Genomic DNA, 15,236 nt, shown 5'->3' on the forward strand with positions numbered 1-15,236 from the left:
AGCCTTTTAGGTCGACGCAATCTGAGTTAAGGGAGTGGGCGACGAATGCGCATGCAACATTGTGGAACAGGGAAAATCCGATGGAGGGATCCAGATCGTGAGAAGACAAGGCTATTACTGAAAGGAATCAAGAAGAAGGCCAGTATAGCTATTGGTATCATAACGGGATACATAGAACTACGACCTCACTTATGTAAAATCGGTGCGGCAAGTAATGGCATGTGTAGGGCATGCGGGGAAGATGATGGAACGTTAGAGCATTTCCTTTGTCATTGCCCGGCTTTCTCGTCCAACAGATACCGGCACTTAGGTGGAGACACAATATCAGACATGATCCACATAGGGGAGTTGTATTGAAAACAATTAAGGATTTTGTAAGTAGCACGGAATTCCTAAATTAAAATTTTCTTTTTAGGGGATACTCTATAGTTTTTAGAGCGCACAACAAGCCGATTACTGGCTTAGGTGTATGTCCATAGTGGCATGGGGCGGATTAATATCTGCACCCTCTTTTCAACCTAACCTAACCTAACCTTTGCCCCCCAACATGAGAGGGGGTGTACTAATTTCGTCATTACGTTTGTAACACCTCGAAATAGTTGTCTAAGACCCCATAAAGTATATATATTCTTGATCGTCATGACTTTGTTAATTGATCAAGGTAGGCGCTTGAAATTTTGCACCAATACTTCCTATTAGTGTAGGTCGGTTGGGATTGTAAATGAACCATATCGGCCCATGTTTTGATATAGCTCCTATATAATCCGATATCCCGATTTGACTACTTGAACCTGTAGAGGGCGCTATAGCTCCCATAAAAGCCAATCTCCCGATCGGTCCAATTTTGCTTAAATTTTGAATAGTAACTGTATCTACGATTTCTAACATACATGTTAAATATGGTCTGAATCAGTCCATAACCAGTTATAGCTCCCAAATAAACCGATCTGCCGTTTTTACTTCTTGATATTTTGCACACTGGTGTTTGCTATGGTCTCCAATATCTAAGCCAAGTATGACCCAAATCAGTTCATAAGCAGATATAGCTCCTATAGCATAGCAAATCTTATTCATTGGTTTGCCTATAAAGAGATACCGGGCAAAAAACTTGACAAATGCGATCCATAGTGGAGGGTATATAAGATTCGGCCCGGACGAACTTAGCACGCTTTTACTTGTTTCGTGTGCATTTTACTAAGCAACACATCTTCTTTCCGGAAAAAGTTCACCGTTTACATATTACCAATAAATCACCATAATTATTCGAATCTTATTTACAATCAAACAAAAAAATATAACAAAAATCAGATGAGTAATGAAGGGTGGACTCTGAAAGTCATGTCCTCTGTAGAGGTCATCGGCAGTGAAAGGGCTAAAAAACCTGCAATCACATAATTTTAGAAATAATTTTTTAAGCATAAATTCTGTTTTGGGGAAATTGCACATTGAGAGCTTTCCAAGTATGGACAAAATCATCTAGAAGAGTTTCTATATGGTCTCCAGAAGTCTTAAACCTATTACAGTACTGAGTTTTGTTTACATTAATTTTCGAATCTATTTCGTTACTGTATAGCGTTCATTATTGCTTTCCTGCAAGGCTTGCAAGGTGCAGCATTTTTATTTAAAATAAATGCCGTTTTTCTGTCATTCAACTCAACTCTCATTCTCTGCAAAACATTTTGTGTCTCTGCTAGTTGTATTTGGATTTTTTCTCTCAAAAACTTTAGTGACATGGTGGAAGATTTGCTCTTTACGAGTCTGAGGAGTTAAATCATGAGCCAGATTAATTTGATGTGTGATTGGCTTACGTTTATAGTGGGTATTTCTGGGTAGTGTAATAAAACTTATGGCCTGAGTTTTAGAATAACTCAGCTTTTTGCCGCTTTTAAATCCAACTCAAGCCTAAGGATTGGACTTAGCCGCCTTGTCCTGCCAATAAATTCAATTAGAATGTAAATGAAAATCAAAAGTCTTTCGCATGCAATGACTTAATAAAAATACTTTCGCATGCAATGACTTAATAAAAGTGTTCATGAATATTTCATAGATGTTGTGTCGGCGTTCTTGGCTCAGTGGGAATCGGCAAGAAAATGCGAAAATTCAACAAAGGCTTTTCCTAAACACAAATGACGTTCTTATTTCGTTGGATCCATATACATGTATCTGATGTTTCAACTGTTTCAGATTCGCGAACAGGAAAGTGTTCAAATTAAAAATTGACAACTGTCAATAGTTGTTGCGAACATGATTTAGACAGCGACAAGTGACTTTTGCGAAATGTCACACAATGCGCCGTGGATGGTGGTTATATAACACTCTGCTGCGACGACAATGGTGAGGGGGATGAAGAAAGAGAGAGAGATACAGTAAGGGATTGCAGGTGGTTTTAGTCCTACGTTTGTTTGTGCGAGAGCATCTATCATATGTATAAACAATAAGCAGCGGCTACATCCGGGAAGGCATTACCACACTTGGCAAACTTCTCCATGAATGAGGAATTGTATTTGCCTAGGACCACATTGCTGATGTATGAATGACTGATATTGACATTATCGTTCATCAAATGCCAGAGATGGTAAACATTGTGACACTTCACTCCGAGTAGCGGTGAGTGAGTTAATGGATGGTTGGCAAATTTGTGAGTTCGGGTATCGCAGATTATTTGCACTCGTTCATCTTGTTCTTTAGCTGTTTGCGATTGTATACCACAGAGGTTTGGGAGGGAAAAAAGGAAGAAGAGATGTTGTGTGGGTGGTTGAAGCAGCCAAGTTGACGGTATCACACTCAAATCATTGTTTTCCGAATTAAATGTTTAGATTGTGTTGGATTGTTAGACGCGTGTAAGCACTTGAAAACATTTACGCATCAAAGCATCGATAAATGAAAACTTGTGCATGCAAAATCAACAATCCCTTAGAACGTGGAGTTAAATCAAATATTTCCATAGAAATTTAACAAAAGAGTGTACCGGACAGTAATCATCCGGTAAAGAGTAGCCCAATTCGAATAGCGTTGCTTTTATATGCGAAGTATGTACAGCGGTGCAAGGTATAGAGAATGCACCAAGCAGCTTACAATCACTATCTAGTTCGTTTCAGACTCTTTTCATAAAATATGGTTGGTATAAGTTCAACGAATTTCTGAATTCGATCTTTCATGTCCTCCGTTCGGACAGCTAACAGAAAATATTTCAATCCGCTATTTCGATGCCTGGTTAATATGGTGAATGCTAAAGCATCTTTCAATTAAGCTAACGAAGGGCCATTTTGACAACATTTGCGACGTAGGCCTAACAACGTTAGACCCCATTGAATGGTCATCGAATCAAATTTAACTGTTCAAAGCGAGATCGTTTTGTTGTTCTCAATCACCGCCCTGTGTTAGGCCTTCTACACTCCACGAGATACAAATCATTTTCTGCTTTGGGGTCACTTCATCAGGCTACAAAGTCTAAAAATTTAAACATTCACTTGAAACTTGCAATAGGTTCCTGTTTTGTCCAGATGCATGTAAAACTCTTTAACAAGCTAAATTGACCCATATTTGGATATAGTTGCTATATTGTCCGACCTCCTTATTAAGGGTCTCATGTCGATAAAACCTTCTTTACCACTCAATTTAGCTACACGCAACGAAATTTGTTATTCAAAACAACAGTTTTTGTCTGCTGAAAGTGGGAAAGCAGACATTACTGCTGTTTCAGCAAACTTAGGGCTGCTGTATAAAAAAACATTTCTTACAATTCGGTCAGCTAAATCAGCAAACAAAATCTGCTGAAAAATATTGTTATGCTATTTTTTATGTTTGCCTGTTACTTGTTTTTTTAGGAATTTTGTAGGAATAAATAATTTTAATTTGTGGTATATTACTATAATGATGCTACCTGATCCATCCATTGGTATACATTTCGAAATGTGACGGAGCTCGCTCGCATTTTTTCTTATTTTGTACATAATTGGCATGGCCGTTTGCAAGTGGTGATTATAAAAATCCACTGAGAGACATATTTACATTTGTGTTTTATTTTTTTGCTCTAACATCCCCTTCATAATTAAGCAGTTATATTCAGCAAACAACAGACTTTTCTGCAGTAAGCATGCTGCTCTGAAATTGCAGAACTACTGCTGTAATAGCACGACTACTGCTGTAATAGCAGGACTACGGCTACAATAACATTCGAAACAAATTTAACATTCAGCAGATAGTGTTTGCTATTTTAAGCAAACTTTTTTCTATGAGTGTATTATATATTTTTGCATGTTACTACCGACCGTATGTTTTGAATATTTGACCTATTTTTTTGTTGCGATCAGGCAGTTTCTCTTCTTTCACAAAATTTAAATCTTCTCTTTTAGTTTACTTTCCTTCAAACAATCTTATCATAAATTAAGTAGCAGTTAGTTTCAGCAAACAAGAGACATTTCAGCAGTCATACTGCTATTCTGAAATTGTAAACATAAGCTATAACAGCAGAACTACTGCTGTAATTGCAGTAAAATTAACTACTAACAATCAGCAGACACTGTTTGCTACTATCAGCAGACGTTTTTCTATGAGTGTGAAATTGGGAAAAGGGAGTTGAACTGGGCTTCACAATGATATTTAGCTATGGCTGCTAGTATCCCTGCAAAATTAATAAGACTCTGCAGGATGACACTTGCTGATACGTGTTCCTCAGTAAAAATAGGAAAGAATCTCTCCCAACCATTTAATACCAAATGAGGTTTCAGACAAGGAGACAGCCTATCGTGTGATCTCTTCAATATCCTGCTGGAGATGATTATACGAGACGCAGATGTGAATTGATATGGCCGACGAAATCGAAATAACTGCGGAAGTAGTAACTGCAGCCTTTGAATGAATCGGAAGAGAGTTTGTGGAAATGGGTCTGGCGATAAATGGAGATAAGACGAAATGGATGGTTTCAACTTCCAAAAGAATAATACTGGCAACAGATGCTACTTTGGACTAAGTAGGTAGGTTTAGAAACAAGGCCACCTCCCGACAGACAAAGACACTGATACTACCCGTGCTGTTATATGGTTCTGAAGCATGGGTACTTGTGAAAGCAGATAAGGCAGAGCTTGGAGTATTTGAGAGAAAGATTCTTCGTAAAAAATATGGACCACTTTGCGTTAATGGAGAATATAGGCGACGTATGAACCACGAGCTGTATGAGCTGGTATGACGACGATAGCATAGTTACACGCATCAAAATACAACGGATACGTTGGCTAGGTCATGTTGTCAGAACGGATGAAGAAGCTCCAGCAAAGAAGTCTTTCGAAGGCAATCACGGTGGCACACGCAAACCGGGAAGACCAAAAGCCCGATGGAAAGATCAAGTTGTGGGAGATACCTCAAAATTTGGGGTCAGAGATTTTAGAATGAGCGCAGAAGATCGAGACGCTTGGAAGGCTAACTACGTTCGGCTAGTGGAACAAATATTCTATCATAGCCAATTAAAGTAAGTAAGTAAGCTGCCATATATGTAGACAAATCTTCCGTTTTAGGGTCTCAGACATATAAAATGCATCTGTTTAAGTCGGTTTCGCTGGCATTTGAAATTATTGTATATCACCTCCCAATGTTCACACTAAATACGAACCAGCTGGATTCCTATGCTGATGTGGATATAGAGTATAGTCGTAATTAAACTAGTAAGGACGGACTAAGTCGTGCAAAGCCAACCTTTTGATATCCTACACCACTTTGGGTATGCAGGCTAAGTTGTGGAAATTGAAATTGCTGAAATTGGAAATGTAGAAATTCGACCAAAATCCGTCCATAATGTGGGAGTCACAAAGGAAATCACTAGGCCAATTTTTAAGAGGTTTGGTTGATAAATGCAAAGACCCCTGAAGTGAAAATCTGGAGTTTAATATAAGTATGCAGTAAACCGATTGCTAGGAAACTAAAATTGTCGAGAGCCATAGGAGAATCCCTTGTGCAAAATTTCGTGAGAATCGATCAACAAATGACGAAGTTAATGCAATAACCGAAAGCCCGGCAGAAATCAAGGATGGTATTCATACCCAAGCCCGGCAAGGCAAGTTATGCGACAACAAAGGCCTGCGGACCTATAAGTCTTACGCTCTTTCTACTCAAAACCATGGAATGTGTAATGGAAACAATGATAAAGAGTAGCGCAATGCTCAATTTCAAACAGCATGCGTATGTCAAGGCAAGGTCGGTGGAGACTGTTCTGCACGAGGTTGTGCATAAAAAAGAAGAACGTTTCGATGCCAAGACGTACACATTGGCGGTTTGCATTAACATCGAGGGGGCGTTTAACAATGTGCGGACCAAGTCATTGATTTAATCTTTAGACCAGTACCGGGTGGGCGGGGTACTTAAAGACTGGATAAACCATATGCTAACGAATAGGTGGATAAATTGTAGGTCCCATGACATAAACATAATGGCGAAAGTGGCACAGGGCACACTACAGAAGGGCATTTTATCGCCACTCCTTTGGGTGCCCACCATGATCTATTACGGATGCTGATTGAGGAGCGATTTGAACCCGTTTGCTATGCAGACGATGTTATAATACTTCTATGGTAAGGATCCGAACCAGCTATGCGCAAGGGCCAAAAAGGTCTTGCATATGGCGTATGACTGGACCAGACCCGCGGGTTTCAATTTTAACCCAGAGAAGACTGAAATATGCCTGTTCACGAGGAAAACGAAGGTGGTCTAATTTGAGGCACCACGTTTCCTAAATGGAAATATTACGATATCTGACTAGGTCTAATACTTAGGAGTGATCTTCGATAGGAAACTTTATTGAAAGTTTCATTCAGGGGCGTACTGAGAAGGTTTACAGATGTTGGGCACTATGTAGAAGGGCCATAGGCTCGAAATGGGTCCTGATTCCGAGGATAGTACAACGGCTCTACAGAACCAATACTTACTTACGTCTCTGTGGACTGCAATGGAGAAAAAGTGCAGCATTAGGACCATTCGAAAGGTTCATAGAACACGCCCACTAGGGCACTGGAGACTATTCTTGATATCCGACCCATTGACATACAGATTAAGTGTGAGGCAGCCACTGCGGCTATGAGACTTAAGGCGATGGGAGAATGGCAGTAGCTCATACCATCGCGGTATAATCGAGGCGACGATAGAGACCTGGAAGGAAGGGAAGAGGTTTCCGATCGGATACCTGCGATGAACCTTGAGGTCGAGTGCGAGGCATTGCTGCCAGCGGCATCGTCTTGGGCTGACGGAACCCTGGCATTGCCGTCTGGAAGATCATTTATACGGATGAATCAAAGTCGGAGGACGGAGTGGGCCTGGGGGTCTTCATTCAGAACCCAAGGACTGAGATCTGTTTTAGACTGCAGGCGGAGATCAGAGCAATCACGGAATGCATGAGGTGTTAGTCACAAAATCCACATCGTTTGGGTGTCGGGCGATAACGGAGAAAGGGGGAATGAATGGGGTGATGGTGATTTGGCGGTGAAGGCCGGATGTCAATAAACTTAATTAACCCAAAGCCTTTCGGGTCGACGCACAGTGGAATGGAAAAAATAAGTGGAAATAAGCCAGTCAATTTGGAACGGATTGAGATATCTTCATTAAATATCTAAATTTTGGCCACAATTCTTGATGAAAACGTCCAAAATCCCCACATTGGAAAATGATGTTTAAAATATCGTGCTTCGACTTCTTATCCCTAAATTCCACAAATGACTGGCGACCACACAGATAATTCCCGACCCAGCGTTTCAGAGGCGATGTCCTCAAATAATTTGGCATGGCTGACCGTGTCCAGTGCCTTCGTTAGGTCCAGTGTCACGAGGACTGTCCTATCACATGGCCTGGGATAATTGAAACTACGGCAAATGTGTGCGGTGATGGCATGCAAAGCTGTTGTTGTGCTATGCAGTCTTCGAAATCCATGTTGATGCTCGGCGAATGGAAATTCTCCTACGAGGCTCGGGAGGAGTAATGCCTCAAGCGTCTTTGCCACTGGTGAGAGAAGGGAGATCGGTCTTTACGACTCCCCCAAATTTGGGCCTTCCGGGCTTCAGTAGCGGGATCACTCTGTCCATTTTCCAGACATCGGGAACTATAAGAGTGTAGTAAGGTAGTCAACTCCAGGTGAATCCAGATTCTTCACATTAATGTAGAGATTCCGTCGTAAGGGTAAGCGGGGTTCAATCCATGAATCCCATTCTGCTCATCTGCGAGTACCATTGCTTGCGCTGGGAAATTGGGCCGCATTTGGGGTATTCGACCGGCTGGTATTAAGCGAGCGGCTGCTGCGTTAATGATGTCTCGGAATTTCCTCTCGGCCACAAGAACATCCGAGGGACGTGGCGGTTCACTGAAGCCCAATAGGTCTTCTTATGATTGATAAACGTCCGGCGCTCAGAGGTTTTGAAGTCGGGTGGTCGGTCGATGGTGAGAATTATGGGGAGGTGGTCTGATCCCAAAGAGATGACGGCTTGCCAGGATACGTCACTCAGGAGATCAGGGGTTGCAATGGAGATATCTGGCGAGCTGCTGCACCTCCTGGTAATCCTAGTGGGGGCATCCTCATTCACCGTGCAAAACGTGGAGCTTTCAATCTGCTCTGCCAAAGCTATGCCACGCTGGTCGTTACCTGTCATAAAGTGTGATACGCATTAAAATCCCCTAGAACCAGACGGTTATGGCCAGATAGTAACCCACTTATATCTGGGTTGTAAGCTTGGCCATCAATCGGGAGACAGCTACCAACCGGCGGTATGTACACGTTGTATAGCTCTATCTCGGCAGTACCGGACCTGACTGCTATCCCCATGCACTCCATGTAGGCAAATTGTATCCGTGGCAACAAAATTATGAATAAAATTTTTTTCTAGAGACAAAATTACAGTGAAAACTGCTCTAAAGGCAAAATTTGGCCCATTGCCGGGCTACCTCGACATTTTTTTAAAGCCAACATTTAATTGAAAATTTTCCATAAGTACTGACAGAATGTTCCACTGAATGAAATCAGCGAGATTTTTTGCATTACGTTCGCTTCGCCTTCCTTAAGACTAAACTTCTGTGAAAAAATTTCTCTAAACATAAAGAAAGAAGTTCTAAAGATAAAACTTCAAAAAAAAAAGACGAACTTTCTATAAAATGTTCTAAAGAAAAATTTTTTTCTAAAGGCAAGATTTTTATAAGACATTTTACATAAATTGGGTAGAAATAAAATTGCAATAAAATTTTTTCAAAAACAAAATTTCAAAAAAAAAATTTACTCAGTTTTTTTTGAAAGACAATGAAGATATACATACACATTTTTTCTAAAGACAAAACTGTAATGAAATTTTTTCTTAATTTGTCAAAATCCTCCAAAGATAATTATTGGCCTGTTTCATCTCAAAATTATTAAAAAAAAAATTTTTTCAATAAACTTTTGTCTAAACGTCAATGATATTTTTTTTAAAGACATCATTATGCAAACGCTTAAACCCACTCAAAGTTTTTTTTTCCAACGACAACATTTTGCAATAAATTCTTTTTTTATAGACAAAATTAAAAAAAGAAAATCTCAAGACAAAATATGAATAAAGATTTCATCTTCCGAAAACTTATGATAAAATTTTAATCAAATGTTTTCTAAAACAAAGTTTCTATAAAAATGTTCCTGAATACAAAATTAAAAAAAAATTGATTTAAAAACAGAAATTTGATGAAATTTTTCTAAAGACAAAATTTTAATAAAATTTTTTCTACAAACAATTCATTTAAAAACAATATTGCAATAACATGGTTTTTGATTTTCGCTTTGAGATTTGAAACTCGCATGAAAACCTATGTCTGGCGGTTACCCTCATATCCTTCATGTATAATTTGGAATTTTTTCTGTCTCCTAGCTAAGGAGAACAGATTATCTTCCAATTATTAAAGGCAAGTTTCTATAACAGAAGCAACATTGATTCAAATGACAATAATGAAATAAAACCAGACTCCGAGAGTTGATATTGGCAATAATGATTGTTTTAAAAATTCATGTTGTAGAATCACAAGGATGCCAATACATTTTTAAACTTTTTTCCAACACAATCGGATCCATGTTAAACTAACGCCATCCGACTCGTTTGCCTGTCGAATAAGAAAGGAATTAGGAAACACATTATCCATGTGCTGACTTTTGTTTGGCTTCGATTTAGAGCTAATCATGCTACAACATTTCCTCATTTTAGACTTCTGTGGTCTATTCAAAACACTTTGGTAGCGCTGAACTGAGACGCAGCCTTGCTTACACATGCGGCATGCTTATTTGTGGCATGACTTGCCAAATTTCTTTCTCTTTACAAGACTGCTGCGGAGGCATGAATTGCTTAACCATAATGTTTTGGTTACAATCATGGACTGAAACTCTCCTTCTTCGCCCACGTTCATTTGTCCGACATCGACCGTACAACCGCACCAAATCACGCAACTCCAACAGACTAAAGAAAAAATCCACAACGAATGCTGGGGGAAAAAGTTTCCAATGTTGTTTTCGCAGCTCGACAAGACAGACACATAATAAATTATGTTTCCAAAATAAATTGAAAAACCCAGACCTTCGTGGAAACTTTCATACTTACCAAAAATCGTATCTTTAATATTGGCTTTAATTTTTTTTGTTTGTTATCTTTTCGTCCCTTTTTGATGTTCGACTCCCTAAACTCAAAGTTATAAATGTGTTTGCTTTTCGGTATTGCAATGGTATTCAAAATTTCAATTTAGCTTTATTTGCCAAACTCTTGCAATGTCCTTCGAACGTGAAATATTGGTATGAACATTTCAAATCCCCGGGCTGGCATTTAGTATTTCCTGTTTGTTAAACCACCATCCCGAAAGCAGTAGTCTCGCTTTCATATGTTATAGCCTCAACAAACAGTGAAAACAATTTTGACAACTTGAGTGAATATAATTTTTGCTAACAATGAAATTTTTATTTTGTTAATCGCGTCATAACTTAAAACAAGTAAGAGTGTGCTAAGTTAGGCCGGGCCGAATCTTAAATACCCTCCACCATGGATCCGATTCGGACCATAAATGAATTGATTGCTGAACATTGTGTAATATTTAAGTTCATTCGGATAAGAATTGCGGCTTGTAGGGGCTCAAGAAGCAAAATCGGGAGATCGGCTTATAGGAGAGCTGTAACAAGCTATAGATCGATTCAGACCATATTGGACACGTATATTGAAGGTCACGGGAGAGGCCGTTGTACGAAATTTCTGCCAAATCGGTAGAGAACTGCGCCCTCTAGAGGTTCAAGAAGTCAAGATCCCAGATCGGTTTATATGGCAGCTATATCAGGTTATATACAGATTAGCGCCATACTTAGCACAGTTTTTGGAAATCATAACAAAACACCTTGTGCAAAATTTCAGCCAAGTCAGATGAGAATTGCGCCCTCCAGCGGCTCAAGAAATCAATATCCAAGATCGGTTTATATGGCAGCTTTACCAGGTTATGAACCGATTTGCACCATACTTAGCACCGTTGTTGGAAATGATACCAAAACACCACATGCAAAACTACAGCTAAATCGGATAAAACTACAAAACTACAGCTAAATCGGATGGCCCAAGACGACAATGCCCAAGATCGGTTTATATGGGAGCTACATCAGGTTATGAACCGATTTTGACAATACTTAACACAAATGTTGGAAGTGATACCCAAACACCACGTGCAAAATTTCAATCAATTGGACGAGAATTGCGCCCTTTAGGAGCTCAAGAAGTCAAGACCCAAGATCGGTTTATATGGTAGCTGTATCAAAACATATACAACAACCGACCTACACTAATAAAAAGTATTTGTGCAAAATTTCAAGCGGCTAGCTTTTCTCCTTCGAAAGTTGTCGTGCTTTCAGCAGACAGAGGGACGGACGGATGGACAACGCTAGATCGACTTAAAATCACCTGACTAGATTGACATAAAATAAGTACCGGCGTCTGTTAGCCGCGAAAGCCGGGCAATGACATAGGATATGCTCAAACGTCTCATCGTCTTCCCCACTTCCCTACACAGGCTATTACTTTCCGCACCTAGTTTATATAAATGAGCTCGCAGTCCTTTGTGTCCTATCATGAAACCGAATGCTACACTGACGTCCTTCTTACATCCTTTCAGTAATAGTCTCGTCTACTCCCGAACCATATTTCCGCATAGGATTTTCGCCGTCCTACCGACCGCTTTGCTATTGCAAAGTTTTACATGTGCGTTTGTCGCCCACGCCGTTAACTCGGACTATGTCGACCCGAAAGGCTTCGGGTCACTGGCTCTACAGGAGCGTGATAAGGCCAATACTTGCTTACTCCGCTGTAGTTTGGTGGACTGCGACAGAGAAAAAATGCAACTAGGGGACTGGAGACTATTCTAGACATCAGACCCATAGAAAAACAGATTAAGTGTGAGGCAGCCACTGCGGCTATGAGACTTCATTGGAGAGTAGATTGAGGATAGGAGCACTTCACACTATCGCGGTATAATCGAGGCAAACCTGAAAAGAATTTAAGAGGTTTCGGACAGTCTTTGACTGATGCGAACTCTGGTATTGCCATGAGCAAGTTCAAGCTTCACGGATGGATCAAAGCTAGTGGACAGAGTGGGCCTGGGGTGTGCCTTCATGAGAACCCACATTGAAAAATATTTGTTCTAATGTTAAAGATTCGAGCTAAAGATTAGTAAACTTAATTTTCCAATTATTTAATATTTCCTTTATATTAAGGATTTTTTATTTTAAATGGTTTAATAATAAGTTAATAAATCCTTAACTTTACTTTTTATTATTAAAGAAAAATCTAAAAGTGAAGGTCAAAATATCGTTGAAAGTTTGGAAATTGACCTTGGGACAAGGCAACGGTGGACCGTAGGTAAAGGCGCAAAATAGTCTTACAAATAGGAGCTTCTTTCAATATTTAATTTTCTAAGGTTAAGGTGCTCAGTTAAAAAAATAATAATTGACAATCATCTATGAAGTAGAATAAGATCAAAATTTGAAACGTTTGGTCAGTTCCATAAATAGATAGGAAATTAAATTTTAAAATAGCATCTGTATTTTAAAGTTTTTTTCTTTGGTTCGTTTTCATTGCAAAAATCCTACGAATAAAGAAAATTTCTTAAATTTTGGGCCAAATTTTTTTTCAATGCAAGGACTGAGAGTTATTTCCTACTGTCTGACCATGATACAGTCCTGCAGGCTGAGTTCCGGGCGATCATGAAATGCGTTAGGTGATGTGGTGTCAAGGTGAGGACAGTAGACTGGCCATCAGTGCTGACCTTAGCGGAGTAAGAATGAAAGAGCAGACCCTTTGACGGTGAAGGCCAGAGGACTGCCCTCAATAAACTTTATAAATCCGAAGCTTTTAGGTCCGAGTTCGAGAAGAGCGTGGCCCGAGTGAAGAGCGTGGGTGACACTGTTGAACAGCGAAACAGTCAATGAAATCTAAATTCTGTCCGGATATTCACATGATGAGGTTAATAATGAGGGGAATTGATTTTGCTGAAATTTAGTCTAATGTCTTATATAAGAGGGCTTAAGCCTAAGCTAAGGTCTTCATTGTTTTATATTACAACTAGCCGAACCGGGCCCGCTCCGCTGCACCTTCTTTAACTCTCTAATATCTGTTTAGGGTGGGGATACTTCGCCCTGAATGCGGATATCGAATTCGTGCCATTGTAGCTGAACTCGTTCGAATCCTGGCGAGAACATCGGACAAAGCGGTGTTTAAGTTGGCGACATTTGCGAGGTACAATGCCATGCATGGTCCCGCTCTGCGGGACGCCGTTCGGAATCGGCTGTAAAAAAGGTCCCTTATCATTAAGTTTAAACTTGAATCGGAAAGCACTCATTGATGTTTGAGAATTTGCCCCTTTTCGGTTCCTGGTGGTAATGTTCTTCCTTAGGGTAATGTTCTCATTAGGGTAGCGATGGCACCTCAGACATTTCGACTCAAATATGGATATCAAATTCATGCTGCATTTCCAAATCCCTTTAATTTGAGCCCCATATAGCCATGGCCGGTAAATATGAATCGTATGAACTAATGTTTTATGCCATATTTTTAATCTACTGCCTAATACTTTTCATTTAAGTCTCATATTGACATGAACTTCGAATATTTCTGTTTAGAGGAGTTTTGGGGTTGAGGTTTGGGGTTTGGGGTTTGGGGGCCCGCTGGGTACTTGGGCCCAAATTTTAATACCATATTCGTGTTCTTGTCTCCAATACCTTTAATTTGATACCCTTACTGTGCCCATCGGACCACTTTTGATTATGGGTAGTGTTTTTGGGATAAGGGGGAGGGTCCGCCTCCACCCGATATCTAAAAATTATATAGCCTATGTTTCCTTCCAGACAAATGTACACAATCTAGACAAATGTATACTATAGTCATAATGGGTCTAATGGCGTTTTTGAAGGGTGGCGTGACCCCCTATACTTCGATCTGATTTTGTATGCCAGATTCGAAATCTACTCTCGAATAACTATCGTTTGAGCCTCATATTTAAATGAACGTCCTATATGTCTGTTGGGGGAGTTTTGGGGTTGGGGCGGCCCGTATTCTACTCTCTAATACCTGTATTGTCCCGATCGGTCCACTTTTGATTTTGAATTGTGTTTTTGGTATAAAGGGGAGGGTCCCCTTCCGATACTGAAAAATTATATAACCTATGTTTCCTTCCAGACCAACCTACACAATATGCGAAAATTTCGAGCAAATCGGTTCTGCCGTTTTTCAGTCTATACGAAACAAACAAACCTAGTCCCATATATCCGTGATTGGCAAATGTGCCTATTTTGGGCGTTTTTGTGGAAGTGGGGTGACTCCCTATACTTCGACATGAATTTGTAAGCCAGATTCGTTATCTTCTCCCGCATACTTTTCATTCGATACCCATATTGTCCTCATCGATCAACTTTTGATTTTGGGTGGTGTTTTTTGGGTAACGGTGGAGGGTCCGCCCCTTCCGTTATCAATAAATTATAAAGCCCATTCCTACTTCCTGACCATATTCGTAATCTGCTCCCGAATACCTTTCATTTGAGTCCCATATTGTCATGACCGCCAAATAAATCTATTTTAAGGGGTTTTGGGGCTGGGGCGCTCCCCAGGTACATGGACTCAACTTTTATTTTGAAATTCGTACTCTACTCTTGAATACCTTTCATTTTAATTCCATACTGTCCCGATCGGTATACTTTTATTTTTGGGTTGTACTCTTGTGGTAAAGGGTAA

The 15,236-nt window shown here is 39.9% G+C and overlaps 1 protein-coding gene across 1 annotated transcript in view; it reads left to right on the plus strand.

Annotated features, from left to right (window-relative positions):
- Positions 1 to 15,236, plus strand: part of LOC106085010 (S phase cyclin A-associated protein in the endoplasmic reticulum) — a 293,777-nt gene that overhangs the window by 268,507 nt on the left and 10,034 nt on the right. The gene's annotated exons all lie outside the window — the stretch shown is intronic.

This window comes from Stomoxys calcitrans, chromosome 3 (genome assembly GCF_963082655.1).
Source record: "Stomoxys calcitrans chromosome 3, idStoCalc2.1, whole genome shotgun sequence".
In the NCBI taxonomy this organism is placed as follows: Eukaryota; Metazoa; Arthropoda; class Insecta; order Diptera; family Muscidae; genus Stomoxys; species Stomoxys calcitrans.